This window comes from Lithobates pipiens, unplaced genomic scaffold (assembly GCF_037356315.1).
Source record: "Lithobates pipiens isolate NorthernLeopardFrog02 unplaced genomic scaffold, aLitPip1_a1.2 Scaffold_30, whole genome shotgun sequence".
Lineage (NCBI taxonomy): Eukaryota > Metazoa > Chordata > Amphibia > Anura > Ranidae > Lithobates > Lithobates pipiens.
This window is the reverse complement of record NW_027507791.1, coordinates 143,644,461-143,653,069: the sequence shown is the minus strand read 5'-3', so window position 1 is coordinate 143,653,069 and position 8,609 is coordinate 143,644,461. Positions and strand designations below refer to the sequence as shown.

The 8,609-nt window shown below is 43.5% G+C and overlaps 1 long non-coding RNA gene across 2 annotated transcripts; it reads left to right on the top strand.

Moving 5' to 3' along the window:
* Positions 1–6,641: 6,641 nt before the first annotated feature.
* On the top strand, positions 6,642–8,140 carry LOC143942132 (uncharacterized). 2 transcript variants are annotated; one of them, XR_013264706.1, is made up of 4 exons: positions 6,642–6,791; positions 6,979–7,037; positions 7,586–7,830; positions 7,913–8,140. It is a non-coding gene; the product is annotated as an uncharacterized LOC143942132 (long non-coding RNA). The 2 variants fall into 2 exon arrangements; XR_013264707.1 differs by having other exon boundaries at positions 6,642–6,885.
* Positions 8,141–8,609: the final 469 nt, after the last annotated feature.

Here is an 8,609-nt window from a genome sequence, read left to right as displayed (position 1 = left end):
TGGCTCTTGGCTTCCAGGCACAACAGACGCAGCACGGCATGGCAACGTCTCACCTGGCATGTCGAATAGGTTCTGGGGAGCTTGGGCTGAGACGCTAGCAGTGGAAAAGGAGGAGTCAGCCGAGGAGGAGAGGGAGGAGGATGGAGTAGGAGGAGGAGGAGAAGAAGAGCCAGGCCTGCATGCAATCCGTGGCGGTAAAACCAAATCTACACGGGTGCCACGGGTTACATGCTTGACGGCCGTCAGAAGGTTCACCCAGTGAGCAGTAAAAGTGATATACCTTCCCTGCCCGTGTTTGCTAGACCACGTGTCTGTGGTCAGATGTATCTTGGCACCGACACTGTGTGCCAGAGATACATTCACTTGCCGCTGAACATGGGCATATAGCTCTGGGATGCCCTTCTCTGAGAAATACTTCCTTCCTGGGACCTTCCATTGTGGTGTTCCAATGGCCACAAATTTTCGAAAGGCCTCCGAGTCCACCAGTTTATATGGCAGTAGTTGGCGGGCTATGAGTTCTGACAAGCCAGCCGTCAACCGTTGGGCAAGAGGGTTATCCGGCGTCATCATTTTTTTTACGCTCGAACATTAGGCCCACGGAAGCCTGCCTTTTTGCAGAAAAACGTGAGCTTGGCGTGATGGAAGGTGGAGTGGAGGACAATTGTGAGGAGAGAGGAGAAAGAGAAGTAGAAGACGAGGCTGGACAGTGAGATCCTGGAGTGTGGCTTTGTGTGTTCCGTTGCTCCCACTGGGCTCGGTGATGGCTGCTCATGTGCCTTCTTAAGGCGGTAGTCCCTAGGTGAGTGTTGGGCTTACCGCGACTAATGCGTTGACTGCAAAGATTGAAGATGGCAACGCTATTGTCAGCAGCGGACACGTTAAAAAAAGCCCACACTGCGGAGCCATGTGCCGGTGTCCTGGGAGCGCCAGATGTGACCGTACATGGTCGATGACTCGCTCCTGATACATTTGCAGTCTGCTTTGCCCCTCCTGTGCAATGTAAGTTATTTATGCTTCTCCTCCCTATCTGCTGGTCCATATCTCCCTCTGAACTCCCCTCCTCTTCCTGTCTTGTGGGCACCCACGTGACATCACTAGACACGTCATCATCGACGTCACCTTCCCCACGCTATAAGTAGAGATTTTGGAGTAGGCAGCAACAGCGGGGACCAACCTCCTCCTTGTGCTGATCTGGGTACTGTCGTCAGACTGCTGAGTGGCGGTTGTTGCTACCTCCTCTTCCTGATCCAATACTAAGAGTGGCTGCGCATCAGAAATGACTTGATATGGATCGGAAAATAATTCCTGTGACTCAAGCGGAAGGTATGTGGTGGTGGTGGTGTTGTTGGTGGTAGTGTCTTTGGGGGTGCACATAGCAGAGAGTGAAGAAGAGGGTGCAGATCGAGAGGATGAGGAGGGTGCAGAGTAAGGCTGAGTGAGCCACTCAACCAAGTCTGGTGCATCCTTTAAAGTAATTGAACGCACCTTCTGCAACTTCCCACTTTGGCTCAAGCCTGTTGCTCTTGCCCTACCCCTACCTGCCTCTTCCTCTGCCTGTCATTTTTTAAATGACCCTGTGACAAAACTCTCAGTCCCTATACTGATAAAGGACTGCTGCAGTATAGGGCAGCAGTCAGCAGTAGTGCACCTCAACCCTATGTATTATGGACCTATACAGTCCTTAAGGAATAGCAGACTGTACCTCACTCAACCCTATGTACTGTAGTACCCTATACCTTATCAGTCCTTATAAGGACCTTTGTGGAACAAGTAGGTTGTGAATGATTAGCAGACTGTACCTCAGTCCCTATACTGATAAAGGACTACTGCAGCAGAAGGGCAGCAGTCAGCAGTAGTGCACCTCACCCCTATGTATTGTGGACCTATTCCAGTCCTTAAGGAATAGCAGACTGTACCTCACTCAACCCTATGTACTGTAGTACCCTATACCTTACCAGTCCTTATAAGGACCTTTGTGGAACAAGTAGGTTGTGAATGATTAGCAGACTGTACCTCAGTCCCTATACTGATAAAGGACTACTGCAGCAGAAGGGCAGCAGTCAGCAGTAGTGCACCTCAACCCTATGTATTGTGGACCTATACAGTCCTTAAGGAATAGCAGACTGTACCTCACTCAACCCTATGTACTGTAGTACCCTATACCTTACTAGTCCTTATAAGGACCTTTGTGGAACAAGTAGGTTGTGAATGATTAGCAGACTGTACCTCAGTCCCTATACTGATAAAGGACTACTGCAGCAGAAGGGCAGCAGTCAGCAGTAGTGCACCTCAACCCTATGTATTGTGGACCTATACCAGTCCTTAAGGAATAGCAGACTGTACCTCACTCAACCCTATGCACTGTAGTACCCTATACCTTACCAGTCCTTATAAGGACCTTTGTGGAACAAGTAGGTTGTGAATGATTAGCAGACTGTACCTCAGTCCCTATACTGATAAAGGACTACTGCAGCAGAAGGGCAGCAGTCAAGTATAATATTCTTTCTATATTTGGAAGAAAGAATATTATACGTGTACAAGCCTATTACCATACCAGTCCTGAAAAGAACCTTTGTGGACCTACTAGTAACAGCTACTGATTAAACTGACTATCCCTCACTGCCTCACACACAGCTTCCTGCCTGTCCCTATTTAAACTGACAAAACAGAGGCTGCTGGAACAATAACTTGAATAACACTTTTGTGGACCTAATAGTAACAGCTAATGATTAAACTGACTGTCCCTGCAGCACACAGCGTCCTGTCCCTCTCTCTACACTGACAAAAGACTGGCTGCTGCAAAAATCAGTAGCACAGCAGTGCCTCAAACCTATATCCTGAACTACACCTAACACCTATACCAGTCCTGAAAAGAACTTTTGTGGACCAAATAGCCAGGGATTTGGGTCACTGCAGTCTCTCCCTGCTCCACACAGCAACCTCTCCCTATAGTGACAGAAGAAAGAATGTAAAATGGCCGCCGGATTGGGTCTATTTATAAGTTAGGGGGAATGTCCAAGTGTCCATGTGCTGTAATGTCTCAATTGGCTGTCCTGTACCCCAAGATGGATGTGTCATCATAGGTCAAAGTTCTTTTACACAGTAAACACGGAAGTCCGCCGGGCGAATGGCGGCAATAGTCCGCCGATCGGGCGGACCGCGAACAGCCGAAATTCGCCGCGAAACGACCGCCGGGCGAACTGTTCGGCCATCCCTAATAATGAATGATAATGTGTAGATTAAGAGTGCATAAATAGCATAAATACCTGTCAGTTTAATATTTTTAGGGCACTTATCCTTGTGAAAGGAGAGGCCACTCATCTAGATAAAGAATTATTATTATTATATCAAATTATATATTATAAAGTCCTACCATATAAATGGATCTTATGGAGAATATTCTATCCATATTACCTGCTCCCTGGCTGCCACATGAACCATCTCCAGCACAAGAGTAAGCCAACTAATCCCTGCTGGAGATGGGTTGTTTATATATCCACTTAATTACCTTATTGTTTGCACGTGTTCCTCATTACCCCATTCCTCCAGAGGTGTGGAGCCTCCCGGCCATAATATGTGGCCTGTTTGTGGCCACCTCGGCGTTCAAGAAGATGCTGTTTACGTCCCAGGACCCCCCGCCATCGCACCGGCGTGACGTCAGAGCCGAGGGAAAGAGGCGCACGCGCAGTGACACCGCAGCCCCCCCAGGCGCCTTGCCCCGCCGCCCGTGTGCAAGCATCCATCATCAAGGATGAAAGCTACTCACCTGCATGGCGGGTAGCAAGCCAGGACGCGAGCGGCGGCATCTACGCATGCGCATCCCCCACCTCTTAGTCCGGCGACGATCACAGAACGCCGCCGGCACCGGGAGAGAAAGCCCCGAATGATGCAAAGATCTACTCGCCTATAAAGGGGGTCTACATGGGCCGCCCTTATCTTTCTCCCCAGTGCCGTGAGGCCCTAAAGGGCCCCGATCACGTGTACTCCCCAGTGTCCTCTAACCCATGGGGAAAAGGAGGACTGAAGTGGGGTGGTCGAGTCAGGGAAACCTGCAATGGAGAAAGCAGCAGATTACAGCATTTATATAAATACCAACACTTGTATATAAAATATATAGCATTGTCATCACTTGCTTAAATATTTTGGGTCACAGTGTACATATGACCTAATCTCTCAAATACAAATAATTTTTTAAGCCAAAAACAGCAATATTGTGAAAATACCTAATATGCATTATTCTCAAGTAGACAATTATGAGACATATTCTTTACAACATAATTTTTGCATTTGTGCAGAGTTGCATATGGTTGTGGCAAGAACAAAAACTCCTATCTTCTTAATTTTTATATAGGGTGAATGCCAAACTGTGCTGCTGTATAGCAAGCAGTATATTGATTCAAAAGGGTTTGTGTGACTTTATCTCCTCGCGGGGCACCTTTACAGTGCTCAATCTTTCCCGCCGTGATTCTCACATCCCTCCCCATATTGTTAGCTAATATGTTTGTATATAATTCCTATGTATTGTTCTTCTTCTTTAAGATCATGAAAAGAGTTAGCTTGTCCCGCCAGAACTATAGCCCCTCAAGAACGGTACAAATGAAATCGATTCAAGAGACCTGGATATATGTTAGCTTGCAACCGAAATATCAATTTTTGCTCCATTCATAGGAGTTGCTTATTCCAATCACCGCCCCGGCTAGGGATGTGTATCCAATCCAGGACAGTGAAGGAAACTTTGGGCATTTTGTAAAACAGTCATATAGGAAAAATATATATAAATAAATAAAACTTTTTTTTACTATTATCTATTTCCAAAATAGCATAAAGTATAATACACAATGTACCATAGCTCAAATTATTTTAACCCATCATGTTCACAAAGGGGAAAAAGCGGGTGATTAACCACCCAGGATATCTCAAAGAACAAATTTAGAACATGTTTGCTGGGTTTAGAAACGCTGCACACCCCAAAGCTGTATTAGCAAAAAGATATAGAGACACTCCCCATGGGATTTTTCAGCAGCAAATGAGAGACATTGATAAAAAGTTTCAAAATGTTTTATTATTATTAAACACTAAGTGATGGGTATATCACAGTGAATTAGATTAAAAAATCTGAGCTCTGGTGTAGCAATACAGATCTGTAAATCTCTATACAATATTGTGCGATTCAACAATTGTACATGGATAATACATATCTCCATCCAAAAATCTACTTTTAAGTTCCCACATTCTTGTTTTTACATATCATAGAAAGGCCACTTAGTGAGAGGAAATACCCCAATGCATTTCGACTTGGTACTGGTCGCAGTCTTTCTCAGGGGGTTTCTTTATTTCTACCAACATAATAAGTGGACAATTAATATTAAAAGCAGTATCATTCAATGGGCAATTATGCAGATATCTCTATATATTTACACTTTCCGTGAGATACAAATGTATAAACCAGAGACTCTCATGCAAGTATCCAACTTCATTGAAGGCAAACCGGACTGTCTCCACCCCACTATTCATAGCCACCGAATCTCCCAGACGGGGGAGAGAGGAGAGGGGGGGGAGAAAAGAGATGTTTTTTTACATAAAGCGGGGAACCTTAGGACCTACAGGCGGTCACAAAACTTTTGTAGCTTCCACCATCCAAGCGAAGGAACAGAGGATTTTTCCTGAGGAAAAATTATTTTATTTGTTTGTTTAAAAAATTATAAATCATTTTTGTATCTACTATCTAAGGATAAAACATATTGAATATCTAATATGCAGGGAGGAGGAAAGGAAAATAATGGTAAAATAATCAATTTATATGACAATATGGGGAGGGATGTGAGAATCACGGCGGGAAAGATTGAGCACTGTAAAGGTGCCCCGCGAGGAGATAAAGTCACACAAACCCTTTTGAATCAATATACTGCTTGCTATACAGCAGCACAGTTTGGCATTCACCCTATATAAAAATTAGGAAGATAGGAGTTTTTGTTCTTGCCACAACCATATGCAACTCTGCACAAATGCAAAAATTATGTTGTAAAGAATATGTCTTATGTCTTATAATTGTCTACTTGAGAATAATGCATATTAGGTATTTTCACAATATTGCTGTTTTTGGCTTAAAAAATTATTTGTATTTGAGAGATTAGGTCATATGTACACTGTGACCCAAAATATTTAAGCAAGTGATGACAATGCTATATATTTTATATACAAGTGTTGGTATTTATATAAATGCTGTAATCTGCTGCTTTCTCCATTGCAGGTTTCCCTGACTCGACCACCCCACTTCAGTCCTCCTTTTCCCCATGGGTTAGAGGACACTGGGGAGTACACATGATTGGGGCCCTTTAGGGCCTCGCGGCACTGGGTAGAAAGATAAGGGCGGCCCATGTAGACCCCCTTTATAGGCGAGTAGATCTTTGCATCATTCGGGGCTTTCTCTCCCGGTGCCGGCGGCGTTCTGTGATCGTCGCCGGACTAAGAGGTGGGGGATGCGCATGCGTGGATGCCGCCGCTCGCGTCCTGGCTTGCTACCCACCCTGCGCGTGCGTAGGTTTCATCCTTGATGATGGATGCTTGCACACGGGCGGCGGGGCGGGGCGCCTGGGGGGCTGCGGTGTCACTGCGCGTGCGCCTCTTTCCCTCGGCTCTGACGTCACGCCGGTGCGACGGCGGGGGTGTCCTGGGACGCAAACAGTGTCTTCCTGAACGCCGAGGTGGCCACAAACAGGCCACATATTATGGCCAGGAGGCTCCACACCTCTGGAGGAATGGGGTAATGAGGAACACATGCAAACAATAAGGTAAATAAGTGGATATATAAACGACCCATCTCCAGCAGGGATTAGTTGGCTTACTCTTGTGCTGGAGATGGTTCATGTGGCAGCCAGGAAGCAGGTAATATGGATAGAATATTCTCCATAAGATCTGTTTATATGGTAGGACTTTATAATATATAATTTGATATAATAATAATAATTCTTTATCTAGATGAGTGGCCTCTCCTTTCACAAGGATCTCTAAGTGCCCTAAAAATATTAAACTGACAGGTATTTATGCACTCTTAATCTACACATTATCATTCATTATTTATTTTTCTTTCCTTCATGCTAGTCACTTCACTTCACACATGGGGTATAGGGTTTTTATTTTTATTTTTCACATGCATGGAAAAAGAGTATTGAATATCTCTTGCATTATTTTCAGCACAGACATACATACACACACACACACACACACACACACACACACACACACACACACACACACACATCAATTTTACATTTATTAATTTTTAATTTCAATTTTATATTTATTTATTTTTATTCATTTATTATTTTATACAGGTTTATACACACACATACATGTCTCACTTCATGAATACGGTTGATCATCTGTTGAATATACGGATTATGTATAACATACACACACATATACATATAGGTATAGTACCAAGTCATATAAATTGATTATTTTACCATTATTTTCCTTTCCTCCTCCCTGCATATTAGATATTCAATATGTTTTATCCTTAGATAGTAGATACAAAAATGATTTATCATTTTTTAAACAAACAAATAAAATGATTTTTCCTCAGGAAAAATCCTCTGTTCCTTCGCTTGGATGGTGGAAGCCTCAAAAGTTTTGTGACCGCCTGTAGGTCCTAAGGATCCCCGCTTTATGTGAAAAAACATCTCTTTTCTCCCCCTCTCTCCTCTCTCCCCCGTCTGGGAGATTCGGTGGCTATGAATAGTGGGGTGGAGACAGTCCGGGTTTGCCTTCAATGAAGTTGGATACTTGCATGAGAGTCTCTAGTTTATACATTTGTATCTCACAGAAAGGGTAAATATATAGAGATGTCTGCATAATTGCCCATTGAATGATACTGCTTTTAATATTAATTGTCCACTTATTATGTTGGTAGAAATAAAGAAACCCCCTGAGGAAGACTGCGACCAGTTCCAAGTCGAAATGCATTGGGGTATTTCCTCACACTAAGTGGCCTTTCTATGATATGTAAAAACAAGAATGTGGGAACTTAAAAGTCGATTTTTGGATGGAGATATGTATTATCCATGTATTATCCATGAACAATTGTTGAATGATGAATCACTTAGTGTTTAATAATAATAAAACATTTTGAAACTTTTTATCAATGTCTCTCATTTGCTGCTCAAAAATCTCATGGGGAGTGTCTATTTAAACTATTATACAAGCTGTACACTCACTAATTTACATTGTAGCAAAGTGTTGTTTCTTCAGTGTTGTCACATGAAAAGATATAATAAAATATTTACAAAAATGTGAGGGGTGTACTCACTTTCATCTCCAAATACGGAAAGGTTTCTTCACAGTAAGAGCTGTGAAAATGTGGAATAGACTCCCTGCAGAGGTGGTTATGGCCAGCTCAGTGGATTGCTTTAAGAAAGGCCTGGATTATTTCCTAAGTGTACGTAATATAACTGGGTACTAAAATTTATAGGTAAAGTTGATCCGGGGAAAATCCGATTGCCTCTCGGGGGATCAGGAAGGAATTTTTTCCCCTGCTTTAGCAAATTGGATCATGCTCTGCTGGGGTTTTTTGCCTTCCTCTGGATCAACTGTGGGTATAGAATTGGGTA